Source organism: Stenella coeruleoalba (assembly GCF_951394435.1).
Source record: "Stenella coeruleoalba genome assembly, chromosome: 2".
Classification (NCBI taxonomy): domain Eukaryota; kingdom Metazoa; phylum Chordata; class Mammalia; order Artiodactyla; family Delphinidae; genus Stenella; species Stenella coeruleoalba.
The window spans coordinates 160,133,680-160,150,981 of NC_137147.1; the positions used below are offsets into that span (position 1 = coordinate 160,133,680).

Here is a 17,302-nt window from a genome sequence, read left to right on the forward strand (position 1 = left end):
CTATATGTACTATGTACAATATGTACTATGTACAATACTATATGTACTATATGTACTATGTACTATATGTACTATATGTACTATGTACTATATGTACTATGTACAATACTATATGTACTATGTACAATGTATGTACATATGTACAATGTACTAAGATGTACTGGTAATGTACTAGGATGTTCACAGAAGCATTGTTTGTAATCAAGAAAAACTATAGAAAAATATCAAATTATATCAACAGGGGATGAGATAAAAAACTGTGGTATAGTCTTACAACATAATAAAGCAGTTGAAATTAATGAATCATGTATACATTAATCAACATGTATGTATCTCTGGAATATTATATGATTAAAAAGTTATGAAAACATCATGTAATATGGGCTTCTTTATGTCAATTTTAAATGCAAACCAAAATACTATATATAATATACAGTATGCATATGAAGCAAAAGTATAAGAATGTAGATAGAAAAAACAAACATCAACGTCAATATCATTGTTATATCTGAGAGGGAGAAAATAGTATGGATGACAATGCTTAAGTCGGATCTTTTACTGTTTGACTTCTTAAAGAATAAAGGAAAGTGACAAGTATGGTAAACTGTTTTCATTTGTTTTTTCTAATATATTTTATATTTGGATGATATGAGCTTGGGTGTGTGCTGGTACTTACTGCTTAATGCTTTTCTATTTAACATATTTAATATTTTTAAAAAATAGAACAAAGTGGGTATATATTTCCTTTCCTTTCATATATGTACAAGATGAAAATATTTCAGTAGTTTGTCTGCAACACAAAGAGAAGAACGTTCAACTTGAAATACTTCATGTAATGTTTTTGTTAGTTATTTGTTGAGATTCCAGATACACAAACTTTTCTAACCTATCAAAACCAAGCATCTTTGAATTTATTAGCTAGGAAGAGGTAAACTGAGCTAATTTATTGAAGAATTTAAGCACCACATGTGCTTAGAGGCCTAGTTAAGTTATAAGACATTACACCTTGGGGGGTCAGTCTATTTTTCCCCGGCTGAAAAAGATCTACAATCTCTAAATACATTAAAACCTTAATTTCTACATTGGGATCAGTTCCCAGCTTAACAAGTTAACCTCTCTTTCATTAGGGATAAGCTAAAAGCAAGACGTAATTAAAGATTTTATTCAGAGAGAAACGGATAGCTGTGACTCACGCACAGATGTTTACTGGAAAAAATTTTTCTTCTCATACAAGAACTGTCCACAAAAATATTTTAAGATAAAATAGCATTTGGTGGGATCAAAATGTATTCCTTTGGAAGAAATGAGGAAGGATTATGTTGCCTAAACTAGCTTACAACTTTGACCTGAATCTCAATAGAGCGATATCTTTCTCCACTGAGATTTTATTAAAACAAAGTCTTCAAGGTGTGTCTAAGATATACTCCAAGTTATAATATATTTTTTATAATAAAGAGAATGAGGGGAGCTTAAATGTCATCTAGTACATATATTACTATTTTTAGGTGAAGGATCTAAGATCTTAAAAAGTTGAAAGTCTAAGATCTCATAAGAGGCCATGATAAAATTTAGAGCTGCAAAGGCCTAATTTCCTCCTAGTTTACCCTCTTTACTATCTGGTTCCTTTGATTAATAAATCTAGGAATTTTTAACTTCAGATACCTTTATTCTCTGTCACTTCACTGCTTCCAACACTTCAAAAGTTTAAGATCCCGTATTTCTATATTGACAAATATCCACTTACCTTTAGAATTTTAATGTGTCCAGATAAAAAAGGCATAATACTTACTAGGAGAACATGAACAAAATCTCTCCTTTAATTTAAAAAAGTCTTTGCTTTACCTTTCTATATTTTTTTCAAGAGAGAGATTTCATTATTACAATATAAAAAGATACATCCTATGTGCAATAAAAGTATGACTTAATATATGTATTTATGCACATATGAAGTATACTTCCTTGAGGTTTTCAAACGTGAGACAGTCAGTACTTCTAGAGATTTGGGTATAGAATATTCTAGTAATAAAATATTATAATGTTCTCCTCATAAATGCAAACTGCACCTTTACTATTATTACCATCTCTCTGTTGTTTCTGATACTTGTTACCATGTATGTATTAAGTTTGGAAATTCACCAACCTCTTTTTTTTTCTAAGCTAGTCTTCTTACATAAAGTAGTCTGGGCCTTCCCCTCTCCCCCATTTGCCAGAAAGCTGAGCAAAGTGCACTGCATTTTTCTAGGTGAGTCAGATGGTCACCTTCGTTTTACAACAGTAATATGTAAAAGCTTAAATTAATTCATCTACCTCTGCTAATTATTTTGAGGTAAATAAAATGTGGCACTATTATCTTGGTTTCCTTCTGCGCTCCTTTATAGAAGTTATTAAAATGTAACCATCTAAGGCTTATGTACAGATTAATATGAATTTTTCTATGCAAAATTTTAATGTGGCTTCTTATTCCTGAAATGTTTGGCTTTTAATTTAAAAAAACCCTTTTTAAAAAATAATGATGATTAAAGATTTTACATGCTACTTTTTATTTCTTTGCTATTACCATTATAAATTTGCCTTAGAATACACATTCCTTCAGGAATATATATGCAAATAGTCGCACATGAATCAGACCATGAACCTCCTCTGGGTAACAGTTATTACAATCAAAGTAAATAGGCAGATAGTTACTGAGATCTAAAGAGCTTGCACATCCTAAACCTTCAGACAGCAAATCTATTCTGACACCAAAACCACCTCCCTATGGCCTGAGTACAACAAGCAAAGTAAATTATGTCAATGAAAATGTTTTCAATTCCCACTATTAAAGGGATAGAATAAAATGGTCTTATGAGATATGAATCCAACGATTAAAAAAACAAACTCATAAATTCCTTATATAGAGAATCACAAAAGACAAGGAGAAAGCATTGCAGTTGCAGTAGGTTATAGTGCTTGACTACATTTTAGAATTCTAAGATCCATGTGATGAGGGCATTTGATGACTAGATGAGGAATGCATAGAAGGGAAGTGAAATAGACACCAGATGGAAGGTAAACAGGAGGCAGTTATGGTGCATGGAATGTCACTGACCATCAGAAAACACACACTTTTAAAAACTGAATAAATGTGACATATCACAATGTGTAAATTTAAGGTGTACAGCATGTCACTTTGATACATGTATATATTGTAATACGGTTGCTCTTGTATGAATATTTTTTACATTACATACTGATAGTACAACATTATTGTCTATATTCAAGATACTGTACATTATATCTCTATGGCTTATTTAATACTTGTTACAAGTTTTAACCCTTATTTACCCACCCCTATCCCCTGGTAACCACAGTTTTATTTTTTTATTATTATTATTTTTTAGAGGTTTGACATTTTTAGATTTCACATATAAGTGACATCATACGGTGTTTGTCCTTCTCTGTCTGACTTATTTCACATAGCGTAACATGCTCATTGTCCATCCATGTTGTCAAAAATGGCAGGATAACCTCCTTTCTCATGGTAGAATAATGTTGCATTGTGTATATATGCCACATCTTTTTAATCCATTAATCTGCTGATGGGCAACTGGGTAGAAAACATGAATTTAAATCTTGCTTTTGCTACTACTTAACATAGAATCATCTACCTTCTCTGAGTATCAGTTTCACTGTCTGCATGATGAAGATAAGGTCTACTCTATAAAGAAGTTAAAATGATTGAGAGCCTTCAAGAAAAAGTCCCTAAAAAAATCGCATACAATGCATGTGAACGGATTTCAAGAAGGGGAAGCTGCTGCTTTATTAATAGCCATAAAGACTTCTTTTTCTATGTCATCAAGCATCTACATTGCACAAATTTATACATGAAAATGTATAATTTTTAAAATGAAATTTTTTGCTTTTCATATTTCTTTGTATCCAGTAGAGACCTTTCAAACCTGAGCCAATGTTATCCCTGCCTTGGGTGAAAGGTAGACATAGCCTAAAACAAAAGAAGGCAATTGAACTTCTCAGCAAGTTCTAAAATATGTAATTGGGATAACAATCTGAAATACAAAGTGCTTTTCATTTGCAAATGCCACACATTGGACAGAGAAGAAAAACTGTGGACTTGTAACTTACTTGCTTGAGTACCAAGAGCCCAATTTAGTAGATTTGGGGCTTGGTTTATTAAATAAATCACTAAATAGGGAATGATAATGACAATTCATAGTAACATTTTTATGTAAAATAGTATTGTTGTTTCATGGCTGACACTTACACAGTGCCGACTGTTTGCCAAGACCTTTTCTTGGGCTTCACATATATTCACTTATTTAATCTCAAAAAACCTATGAAGTAGGGGACATGGCAGACAATAGGGGTTCAGTAATTTGCTCAAGATCATTGAGCTGTTAAGGAAAAGCTTTGAAGGCAAGCAGCCTGATTCTATAGTTTTAATTTCTACCCTTGACTGTGTACAACAATATCTCTGGCTCCAAAATGACAGCCCTTCACCAAGAATGAAGGAAGGGCACCAAAGGGATGCATCTAGAACTCAGGTTTAAACAGACTCTTGAGAAGGGCTCTAGCTCTCTAGGTCAAGTTCGGTGGGGCGGGGCGGGGGGGGGGGAGCCACCAGCAGGATGGGAACACTATACAAATTGAAGGGGTGGAGAGAGATCCCAAAGCTGTCTTCCCAGTGCCACCGGAAGTTACCCCGAGATATTGTACATGGGGCCCATCAACTGAGCAGCTGATTGAAATGCAGGGAGGAGTACTCTAAAGGCAACGTTGGGGAATTTTGTTCATCCCAGGAGGATAAGGTATGATAAGGCGGGCACAGCATGTGGCAAGATTGGTCACCCAAACCAAATAAGATGAGCTTTCCTTCTACTGAAGCCACTGTCAAATCCTATTCACAACCTTGCCTGTTAGGGCCATGTATTTAGGTGGTGAATTGCAAGCATACATTCCTATTATTATCTTATTTTCTATATCTCAGCAATAAAGAGCAATGTGCTCAAGGGGACAACTTAACAGGTGTCAAAATGAGACATTCTACATCAAAACACACAACAGCTAATTATTCCTAACCCTTCAACTATGTCGAGAGTTGGGGGAAAGTGACATACTCTGTATATATGTGATTATATGAATGTGTGAAAAAAGTTAGGTCCTCGTTCTACATAAAGCCTAGATGCAGACTGCTACTTATAAAATGTTAGTGCTTCATTTCCAATGTCTGGTGTTTCAGGACATGTTAACATACTGAGTATAGCTGACAAATTCAAAGAAGGACGTTTTCTCTGTAAAGTTTTATTGTTTCTCATGACACCTTATTATAATTGACAAACAACTCAATGTATGCTCAAAAGTAGAGACTATGAGAAAATTCTACTGTGGAGGTCCTAGCAGCATCATTTCTATGAATATAAAACACAAAGGAATCATGTCTTTGGGACCACTTGTCTCCAATGCCAGCTCCATCACTAACCTCACTTCCACTTTACCTAGATGACATCTGCATTAAATGAATGCAGAGCCATGGTAGCCATGCCTTGGTTGTGGGTGTATTTTATGTAAATTTTTCTAACTCCTTCTCATCTTGGTCTCATTTCAACTCCATCCATTTTAATAGCATTCCTTGATTCTTCTGCCCCTCCCCATCTTGGATAAAGTTTGGAAGCAGTTTGTAGCTCCTGAAAGATAAACTGAGAATCAAGGAAGACATATTTCCCCCTTTAACAAATGGGCTATAACTACAGACATATTTGTGTGTATCATAAGTATATCTTATTACTAGAACACCAAAGAAAGAGTTCAAACTTTAACCATTAATATATTCTTCCCAGTGTGAATCTAATTGAAGGTTATATTTTCAACTAAATTTGTGTTTGTCTGCCCACATGAAGAAGAAAACAGAAGTAAAGCAATAATCTGAATACTTCAGGCAACAAATTTTTGCTTAAAATGTCTATCAAATATTTCACTAAAATAGTAAAAGAGTATAAGGGATGTAATCGATATTGATTTCCTCACCAATGTAATTCTGTGTCTTTGTTACATGATGTTACTGAGCTGTGAGCATTAAGAAATCCCTAACTGGGCCATAAAAACGTAAAAATTCTCATGGCTTAAAAATGCTGAGTGATTTGAAATCTTTAAGTATACTATCACTTTGCTGATGAGTTTAAGATTTTATACACACACACACATATATATTTTTTTCTAAATACAGACTCTTTTATAGGATGCCATAATATGTCTTTAAAAGAAATAAGGGTAGCAAAAGTAACTCTGGCGGTCCATTTAGTCAGCTTCTGAGCTACCGAAGGTAAGAAACTTTCTAAGATATGCTTTGTATTACTGCTTAAAAAAATTTCTTTTTAACTACAGCTACAGGTTTTAAAGATTTCTTTGAAACAACTGAAGAGTGAACTTTAATTCATGTTTTTTAAACAAAGGTTATATGAGACTTACAGCAGTCTTACAAAAGAAGAATATCAGCAAGAATTGCACATTACGCTCAGAGTGCAACTGACTTTCAAATTTCTCTACAGGTATTATTTCCCATGAATAGGAACAAAGAGCAAAAACAGTTAAAAAAGCATATTCAAATGTGTGCATAAAAAGGCATGGTAAATGAATACTGTTTAGTTTGCTGACATAATTACTTGAATGTAATTTTTATGAGTCGTAGAAATCTTGGCATTTTCACTGAACCAGATAATTAGACTCTGAATAGAACAGGGTCAGAATAATTAATACATCAAAACTAGATGAACTTTTTCTAATTATTTTTATTTAATCTCTATTATAATTATTGTTATACTCTGCTGAGCATGATTGCCTCATGTTCATAGATTTGAATGCAGTCTTATAGTTGCATCCTGGGACTTTGTGGAATATTAACAAACCGTGGCATGGAGAAATTAGAATGGTGTAGTTTCATGATGGAATTCTAAATTGGAATTTCATATTTTTCTATATAGTTGCACAAAATTTGTTCCATAATCATAAAAATATGAATTTAAAAACAAAAGTCTACTTTTCTTTCAAGTTACTCTTCTCCAAAGTTCAAGAAAAATTATTTTCTCAGAGTTTTTTTTTTAAAGGCGTATCATCAGCTATTGAATTCATGTGAAATTTTCTGAAAGGGGATTACATTAATTTTTTCCTTATTTGAGAGATTTTAATATCACGATAAATCTTAATCATTAAAGCAAATGTATCAACAGGAAGTAAAGACCATTACCAACTATTATTAAAGACTTTGAAATCTGTGTTAGAAAGTAATAGCGTAACTTTCAGATGATAGCTTCCTACTTGTGCCAGACCTTTGTGTACTCATGAAAATACAGAAAAATAGGTTATAACAACCAATGAAACCACGAATACTGATGAAATACATTTAAATCTCAGGGCTGAAAGATTATATAAGTCAGTTAATAAATGATTAGAAACTAACCTATGTCTGAATATATGAAATTAGAACACTGTAATACAGAAAGGAAGGTCTTAGCCACCAATATAACATCCAATAAAGACTGTAATTCAAGGAGCCGGTGAGAAAGTTTGAGGTTTCTCTTAACTCCCAGTTCTCATTTCAGAGTTGGTCAGGACTACCCTATGCTACCCTTGTCACTATCTCTCATCAGTCTACGGAAGTCTACAACTTTCCCTTGTACAGGACTGAAAATTGATGAATTTAAGGAGTACTGCAAGGAAAAAGCAGGAATTAGTAGACTACTGCAAAAGCCTGAGAATAATTCATTCTGAGAATTTATAGAATATTTAAAATTATCTAGGAACTAATACATCTTCTAATATTTAGAATAAAGGACAGGAGACTCAGGATAACATTCTGCCTAACTTTTGTGTAACCGGGCTATTTAAATGTTTGCTTGATCCTGAAATTTGTCTAGGGAAGATGCACATCATTGGGGAGAGCAGTAAAATGATTATGAGATTCTAGAAACACAAAGATAGAAAGTGATATCCATTGGAGAGAATAATGTCCTTTGCAAATATCAACAGTGTTAGATTTTACCTCATTCAAGGATAAAAAAACATTGACCTGAAGCCAATAAATGCAGTTTTCACTTAAGAAAAAAAGTATTTGCCATAAGTATGTCAAATACATATAAAATGGGAAAAGAGAATAGGGAGAATCTTGAAGTATAAATGTTGCTGGCAAAGATATAAAAAGAATATGGGAGAGAAAAAAATGCCACAATGGAAAAATTAAAGTTGGCTTCAGCTGTAGTAAAGAACATAATTGGCCTGGTAGAAAATGAAATCACTAATAAAGATTAGAGATATCTAAAAATAAAGAAAAACTGTAATAATAATAATGATAACAATAATAATAGATGCTATAGAAGAAAGAAAACAAAATATATAAATAACTGGCAGCCATTGGGAATGAATTAAAACAAATGAAGCTAAACAACCATTCATTAAGAGAACACTTTTCATGAGTTTAGCAAAAGTAAACAAAACAAAACAAGAAGAGACACTACCTGAGTTTATGAGTCAGTAGAGTTCACTAAACTGCACCCCCCCATACACACACACACAAATTAAGTGACTTAGAATAAACTTGGCAAAGTTTTTGAATTTTAAGTTTAAAGAAAAAATTCACTACTGTTTGAGCAAAGAGTAAAAATAAAGTCATACTGGTTTCAGATCCTATTTAACTCAGAGTGCCCAGAACACAATGCACAACGAGAACAAAGTTTTCAGAGAAAAATATTGTGGCACAAGAATATTCTGACCAAGAACAAAGTAGTTAATATGTGGGGCGTAACAGAATGATTTCTATGCTTAGATCTGCAGGATTCAGGACATAAACTGCTCATGGATACATCCCTTGAAACTTTTCCCTAAAAACGCACATCAGTAGGGTAAAGATAAATAATATTTAAAAACCGAAGAATGGGATATTTGAATCTGAAATTACTGTGTTATATATTGATATTAGTTTAAAACATATTTGCTCACCAAACAAAACACAATGCTCACATTGAAAGAAATGTTAGGTCTCTATATATGCTTATAACATAAGCAATGCCATAAGTGATATAAGTAACAATATAATTCTTATTCCTAGCAGGTATAAATGTTATGATCATGAATATATTATGATCTTTATATAAGCAGATGTAATATTCATCGAATAATTTGGGGACACGTGGCTTCTTGGAAAATAGCCTTTAAATTGGATCCTTATCGCACACTTTAATATGAACTTAAGGTAAAAAAAGGATTAAAATTTATAAAGTAAATATATTTTTAGAAAAGATAAAAATATAAATGATAATATTTCTGTTCTTGAAGAATCACAGAACTTTTAAGCATAAACACAGCAAAATTCACGAAATTAAATATTGAAATGTTCCTCGGGAAGAAACGTATAGAAGTTTGCCTTACCAAAATCAATGAACAGATGTGGTATAGGTTTCATTAATAAGACAATGTTATGCCATAAATATTTTACCCAATGGCCCTGTACATATCTGCCTAAACATGCAGTCATGCCAGTGTGTCAATAGCATTATAGAAAAAAATGATACAAACAAGTTAACACACATTAAATAATATACAACTTCCGTTTATTATAAACTTCACATATCCCAGCATCATATTAAGAGATTTACTTTAATAATCCAATTTGGAACTTGCAGCAAACCTCTTAGGTAAGTGCTATCTATTTTTCTACTGATGAATAAACTGAAACAGAAATAACTTGTAGGAGTTGAAGCAGGATTTGAATCCAGGTCTAACTACAAAATTAAGCGGAGTCCGTTGTATGCTGCTTTCTAAGTATCTTACATGCAATGTAAGGAAAAGGTTTTTTCTGTGTTGTTCTTATCTATAGCCTCTTGGTTTAGCATACTGCCTGCTTATAGTATGCACTCAATAAATAACTGCTGCATGCTGAATGTATTTATGTAAGACGCTGTATTAGAAACTGAGAAATATAACACTGAAAACAAATGAATATCTTACCCCAAGAAAGTTCTCATTAGGGTTTGGTAGGGTATGGAAATGAGGTATTTGAACAATACAGAACAGTACAGTGAACAATATAAACTATAAGGCAGATTTTTGGAAGTGCATTGAAATGCCCAAAAAGGAAGTGAGATCTAAAAGGAAGAGAGACCATGACAGAAACTAGGTAAGGAGATCCCCCAAACAAACTCTGTTTTCAACATGATCTGGCTATTGAAACATCCAATATGGCTTTCTTGGATGCTTTTTCATACAAAAATGGCTAAAATTAAGTATCCCCCCTTCACCTAAGATATAATGATGTAATAAAAATTTCTGATTAATTAAGAAAAAAGGTTAGTCTGGATTAATCTATTTTAACTGTAAAATTAATATGTTAAACAAGAAGTTTGGCAGGAAAAATGGTGATACATTCACTTTAAATTAAGTTAACCCAAAAGAATTGACGGCTGACCTAAGTAATAGTCATACAAAGGAAACACTAATAGGATCTTGTCCTTCTAATAGGCTAAATACTATAGTATAGTATTTAGCTATAAAACTACATTTAATCCTTGCAGATAAAAACTTAGGAGGTGATCATATAAGAGGCTTCAATGTTATGTCTTAAGGTAAATAATAAGAAATAATAAATAATTGGAGGAAAATGCCATCAGAAAAAGAGCAGATTTAACCTACTTTTATAACATTCAGATTTTTGTTAAACCAGATTTCACTCTCACTCTATAAACTCTTCTCTGTTTGTTTTCCTTTCTATTCCTTTTTCTTATCCCCATTTTATTGAAAAAAAAAAACACTTTTTTTTTTGTTTGTTTGGTTTTTTTTTGCGGTACGCAGGCCTCTCACTGCTGTGGCCTCTCCCGTCGCGGAGCAAAGGCTCCGGAGGCGCAGGCCCAGCAGCCATGGCTCAGGGGCCCAGCCGCTTCGCGGCATGTGGGATCCTCCCAGACCGGGGCACGAACCCGCGCCCCCCACATCGGCAGGCGCACTCCCAACCACTGCGCCACCAGGGAAGCCCTTTTGTATGTTTAAGACATAGAATCTGAAATTGTCCATCTAAAAGTCATTAAATGCTGTTGTTTCTACTTAGAGTCTATACATTCACCTACAAGTTAATAAGTATCTGGCATTTTTGTATTTGTTATTATTTTCTTGGTGTTTTAGTCTCATTTAATTGATTTGTGCATAAGAATCAGATTGGAAAAAAAATTAGGCACACATTGTGATATTTTATCCCAGTCACACAACACCCATATTTGCACCGGTTCTTCTGTTGCCAATCTCTGGCAGTTCATTCCATTGTCTCAGATGCTTGATGTGCTTCCTGGCATTTTAGTATTTTATCAGTGAGTATTAACTTACAAGCGATAGAAGGAAATGGACTCAAGAACTCAGGCTTTCCATTTGGCAGGTATTTTTTATTGGTGCTCATGTCTGAATTGTTGACTATTCCTAAAATCATGACAGAATTTCTGTGAACCTTTTAATGACCTTAGTTAAGAACATTTTTATTTATGTAGTTTGGAAGCCTATAGAAAATGTGGACTTTCAGAAAAACTGGTTCAACACAGAGAATGAGGAAATAGCTGAGAACAAATATTAACCAAGTGAAATAAGTATTAAGAAGGCAAAGTAAGAGCACAGGCAAATTATGGAATCTGTGCATTTAATTGGATTTAAAATTTCCCTTTGGCAATGCCCAGGGAACCATGAAGACTGGGAAAGGAGAAAATGGGCTGGAAAACATAAATCCTTTATATGAATAGCCATTCTTCAAAGAATTTTCCAAATATTAAATACTTTAGAGTTTGCTTGATGTTTATCACTTACTCTCATCAGAATTTGAACTCTTACTTTTATGTATTTAATATGAAAATACATAAATACCCTGTAAAATAAAGCTTTAAAGTATAGCCTTCTGGAATGTGGAGCTACTCCTTTTTTCTGCTCTTAAAGAGTTTTTCTCAAACACTATCCACTCAATCACTTTACTCTGCTGACAGCCCCTGCCATTGCAGCACAAACCAAGCCGAGGATACGAAGATTTGGCAAGATGCAAACTGCATTCATGATTGTTTTTTCAGTAAACAGAATATATTTTGGTCTTACAAAATATTCAGTCCCTAAAACTGATTTCTAATTTGAACGTCTGCTATATTTTCAATAGTGACTTGGAAATATTGCAAAAGGATCATAATTTTGATTTTAATAGCTTAGGAACTTCTCTAAAACCAGACAAATAATACGTGTAAAGTATTTAATACCAGGTACTAACTAGGCAGCTTTCAATGAATATTAGGCTTCTTTCTCTTTGTCTTCTTCAGTATACAGTATAAAAAATGAAATATTTATTATTTAAAGTTTAATTGTTTGGAACTATTTCATAGAATTACAAAACTTTAAGCAAATAATGGCTTTGGTTTCTTTATCAAGTTCTTATAAAAAAGACAAGGAATTTAAGTGTAGATTAGAGTTAGAAGTCTAAGAATTTTATTATATGACTAAAATCTTTTTGCCAATAAAAATTTTTTGTTCATCTTTCATTTAATTAAAAAGTTGTCCACTTTGCACCTGAGATTCTATTATCTGTCTGTCTTTCTAACTATCTATTATTTCTGGAAGTCATATACTTTCATACCAAAGTACATATACTCACAACACACAGATTTCGTTAAAAAAAAAAAAAAATTCACAGATGTGACTGGTTTTGACAGGTTTTTTTTTTCTATCTAAAAACTTTTGTTGACTAGAGACAGAATTCAACCTTTTAAAAACTTGCCTCATGTTAACAAGTATGAGACACCTGAAGAATGTACATGTCATCCTTGCTCAAGGACCATGTTAATCTTCTCTGTATCATTCCAGTTTTAGTATGTGTGCTGCTGAAGTGAGCACTGCATTTATTTTTAAAGCCTTAAGGACATAAGGAGTTCTTTCTCTACTGTCTTCTTTTGGGGGGAAGTTGGAGGCAGGTGTGGACAAGCCATAAACACTCCATTTAGTTGTTAAATGTTTAATATTCTACTCCTTAAATGACTTATATCAAATGCAACCGACATTCATCGTTGTGCATTAATTGGCATACATACAGGGCACAGGAAAATGCTATCCCATGCAAAATTTAGATATGTTTCATACAGCATCATCTCCCAATTCCCAACATCAAGCTATAAAACCATATAGTGATATGGTCCCAGATGTCACGTGTCCCCTCATATATCTGAATGTATTTGTATACACACAGATTCAAATAACTCTGCACCCTCTTTGTCTTTTAGAGTGTTACCAAGTGTTCCAAAATCAGGAAGAAATTCTTGCCTATAATGCTTCTACAACACTGATGTTTGCTTCCATAGGGATATGGAGACATTCTTTTTATCTAAGAAATTTAAAAGTTACTCCTCAGATGTAAGGTAAATAGGTATTAGTATATAATTTGTCATGATTTCACTTTCCATTTCCTGTTCCTTAAAATTCTTATTTAAAAGTCTTTGGCTAGATTTCCCCTATAATTGAGGTTGAAACCTAAGACTCCAGAATAAAAAATACAAAAAAGTGCAACAGTAGGACATTATTCAAATTTTTGATCAGTGAATTAATGTAATACATACAGTCAGAAGACAGGATCCTGGTCTCATAGAGTAATTACTTTAGCTTGAATTCTTGAATTATCTGTTTACCTATGAAAAAAATATATATATTTACAATATTGCAAACGTACCTTACTTCATGCAAACAAAGTTTAGTCAGTAAAGCTTCAACTTTAAAATGAATGGAAAATTAAAACACAAATCAAATAATTCAACTCTATTCATTTAGATCTGACTATGTCATGAAGAAGAAATAAGTTTTAAAAACTAGTGATTTTACATAGTTTGGTTATCGAGAGCACAAAATAGATTATTCATATCATTTTCAAATACTACTGAATTATGCCATACTTTTATTTTTTTTTAGTAAGACCTTTCTTGGGTTTTTTTTCTTTTTTTTTTTAAATAAATTTATTTATTTTTGGCTGTGTTGGGTCTTCGTTGCTGCGTGCGGGCTTTCTCTAGTTGCGGCGAGTGGGGGCTATTCTTGGTTGCAGTGCACGGGCTTCTCATTGCCATGGCTTCTCTTTGTTGCAGAGCACAGGCTCTAGGCACGCGGGCTTCAGTAGTTGTGGCACACAGGCTCAGTATTTGTGGCTCGCAGGCTCTAGAGCGCAGGCTCAGTAGTTGTGGCACACGGGCTTAGTTGCTCCGCGCATGTGGGATCTTCCCAGACCAGGGCTCGAACCCGTGTCCCCTGAATTGGCAGGCGGATTCTTAACCACTGCGCCACCGGGGAAGTCCCTATGCCATACTTTTATATGAGAATGCAACAGAGCTGTGAAAAGAGAGAACCTTGTCCTTTCCTGGTTCTTTAGAATTTCTTTTTGCAAATGTGCTTGATTGATTTAGTTGTCTCATATCCATGGAATATATATGGTTGTCTCAGATCTATGGACTAGATAGATTTATATGGGCTGCTTGTGGGAAACAAACAAAAGATAAATATAAAGAAACCATCTCTAGCTTTGTTTTTTTGCAGATCCACAAATATATCCCTGTACTATATATACAAATTATATCTCTCCATTTAGTAACAAAATGTACTCATGCAAAATTAGAGGTAACATTTCAATAGAGAGAGATTAATGTCCCTTTTAAGTCTCTATTCCTACAATTGAATAATATTTTCTTAGTTAGTGTTTCTGTGTTGTTAAGAAAAATAAAACTTATTGGAAATTTGACATTTGAAAAAATTCTTATTTTTTTGGATGCTTGCAAAGTTTAAATCATACTACAATACGCCCCAGAATCCCCATTCTCGTGTTTTCTGTTTTTGTTGCTATTGCTATTCTGCAATATTTTAAACCATTTCAATGTCAATCAAAAAGGTATACAAGTGATTTTTAAAAAACAAATGAAAACATATATTATGGTTCTTCAGTATAAATTATTACTTTGCATACATGTAAACTAATTGTATAGTAAAATTATTAAGCTTTATTAGTAAGAAAGGTACCATATGGTATAGGCCAAGGTTTTTATAATTTAAAATAGAATACATAGGAATGAATAAGGATGTTCTCCGAAATAAGGGTAATTAAATTTATCTGTATTAATTTCACATATTTATAAAATAATTCACCCCTCTTTATTTTAACTTCACTAATACAATCATCTTACCCCACTCATCAAAATAATAATCTGAGGTTTTTTCCCTTCACATACCCCAGCAAAGTTATTCAGAATCAAAGGCCCTTACTCAGGTGAATACATTTAAAGCCTTCCTTCCCTGAAAAACAAATTGCTTCATTGTTACAAGCTATGATAATATCTAATACCTTCATAATTATCATTAATCTTTGAATTGGTAACAATTCAGATATTTACATACTTTAACACTACAAATTTTCTTCTAACAATTTTATCAGCCTAGCTATATCAAAAAAAAAATTTTAAGCATTATTTTTCTCATTGTCAATTAAAAACCAATTCATTCTGGAAAATTAAACTGTCATTAGTTAATTGTCCCAACTATAAACAATTATTTGAAACATGTATGCATGTTGGAGTGTGTGTAGGTCATGACTGAAGATGTACTTTAGCCCACAAAATACTGAAAAAAGTCAGGGATATTTTTTGCTATATGGCAGAAAGCAATTAAATAATAAATATATATATTTGTGGTCCTCTGCAAGATTAGCATCACTCAGTGGCAGAAGGGAATCTGGTCCCCTATTTGTATTTCCCTCTCACTTCTTTTTTTCTCTCTCTTCCTTTTTCACTTTTGCAAACTTGGCCTTCTATTGACCACCATCAAGTTCCTAAAAACTGAAGAAAGTAAGGAAGTTTTATTGGCTGCCTTAAGATGGGGTGGAACAGAGGCAAGAGATCCAAAAGCAATGTGAGCTGTTGGAGAGGAGAGTCGCTCAGTGTATTTTTACACATTGATGTCCTGAGACTCAAGGCCAAGGGTTGTGTCACTAAGCTCTATCAAGGGACAGTGAGCATCTTGGAGACAAAAGCTGTCACTGCCACCCAGTGGCAGTATCAGTTATTGCATGTTCAGCCAAACCCCATCTGTTTGGCCTGGTAAACTAAGATGGAGATGGACAGCTTCTCCGATCTCTTAAATAGAAAATAAAATACAACAAGTCTGTTTATTCTGCCATATTCAAAATACATGAGGAGAAACAAAAGTAGTTTTTAAATTATCTTTCATGCTAAGTTTGAATTATGCTATTTTCTCTCTAGATTTGAGGGAGGGTATGTAAGATGACTTGATTTTTAGGCAAGTCAATGTTTGCTAGTATTTTTGAATTAATATTTAAAGTACTTAAACTCCAAATGAACATATGTTTATAATGTCAGGGGATTGCCACTGATTTAAAAATTCAATGGTTTGGCCTATTCTTTTTCTATAGCATTACTAACACAAAGTACTTATACTGATTCAGAACGAGGCCATATCACACTGACGAAAGTTATGCAGTTAAAGAGGAGGGTACAGTTGACATATGTGTGTTTAATAAACATATAAACTGGGAAAGAAGAGTCAGAGAGGGCAGAGAACTCTTTCCCTTTTCAATTCAGTGCAACATGGCACATTCTTTATTTTTCTATCACTTTGCTGACCTCCATATTTTATTTATTCCATATATATAAGAAACACTCTTTCCATCTTCTGTGTAACTTTCAATAGAAGTCCTACTCAGGGTCTTTGGTTTTGAATTTTTTAACAAGTTAAATTGCCTTATGTTTCAACAATTAAATATATATATATACATATATAAAATAGCATTTTATGTTTCCTTAAAAGCTCGTCTTCCAGAGCCCTCAAAGAGCTTCAAATTAATCTTGTTCCTAGTAGATTTCAATAGGGTTATCCTGCAAAAATGATATCAGTTCAGGTTTTTGACTCCTCCACTTTTGTCTAACTATTGCACACGATTAAATCCTACTTTTTCATGTGACACACTCTGTAGACATTTTATAGGCGTTGATTTTCAATATTTCACTGCTATTTGTTTTCAGCAGGTTATAAAGAGAAATGAGATCTTTTAAGAAAGGATGTGCTCTGTATTTTTTCTATGAGGGGAGTTATTTTACCTAAGAGAGAGAATGACTTTATTGTATGGAACACATATTTATATTATTCTATGTGAACACATATTTACAGTGCTTAAGGGTAATCCACAAAGCTGAAGTAAAAATTGACTTAACCCGAGATTTGTTTCCTCAGTGTTCTTGCTAATCAAGCTGTAGGGGTCCTCTGG

General features: G+C 33.2%; 1 long non-coding RNA gene across 2 annotated transcripts in view; it reads right to left on the reverse strand.

The window, feature by feature from the left end:
* The window catches only part of LOC307182458, a 694,844-nt gene that overhangs the window by 385,670 nt on the left and 291,872 nt on the right, over positions 1-17,302 (reverse strand). For both annotated transcript variants that reach the window (XR_013827174.1, XR_013827175.1), the window contains exon 4: positions 13,608-13,676. This is a non-coding gene — a long non-coding RNA (uncharacterized lncRNA). The remainder of the gene's footprint in view (positions 1-13,607; positions 13,677-17,302) is intronic.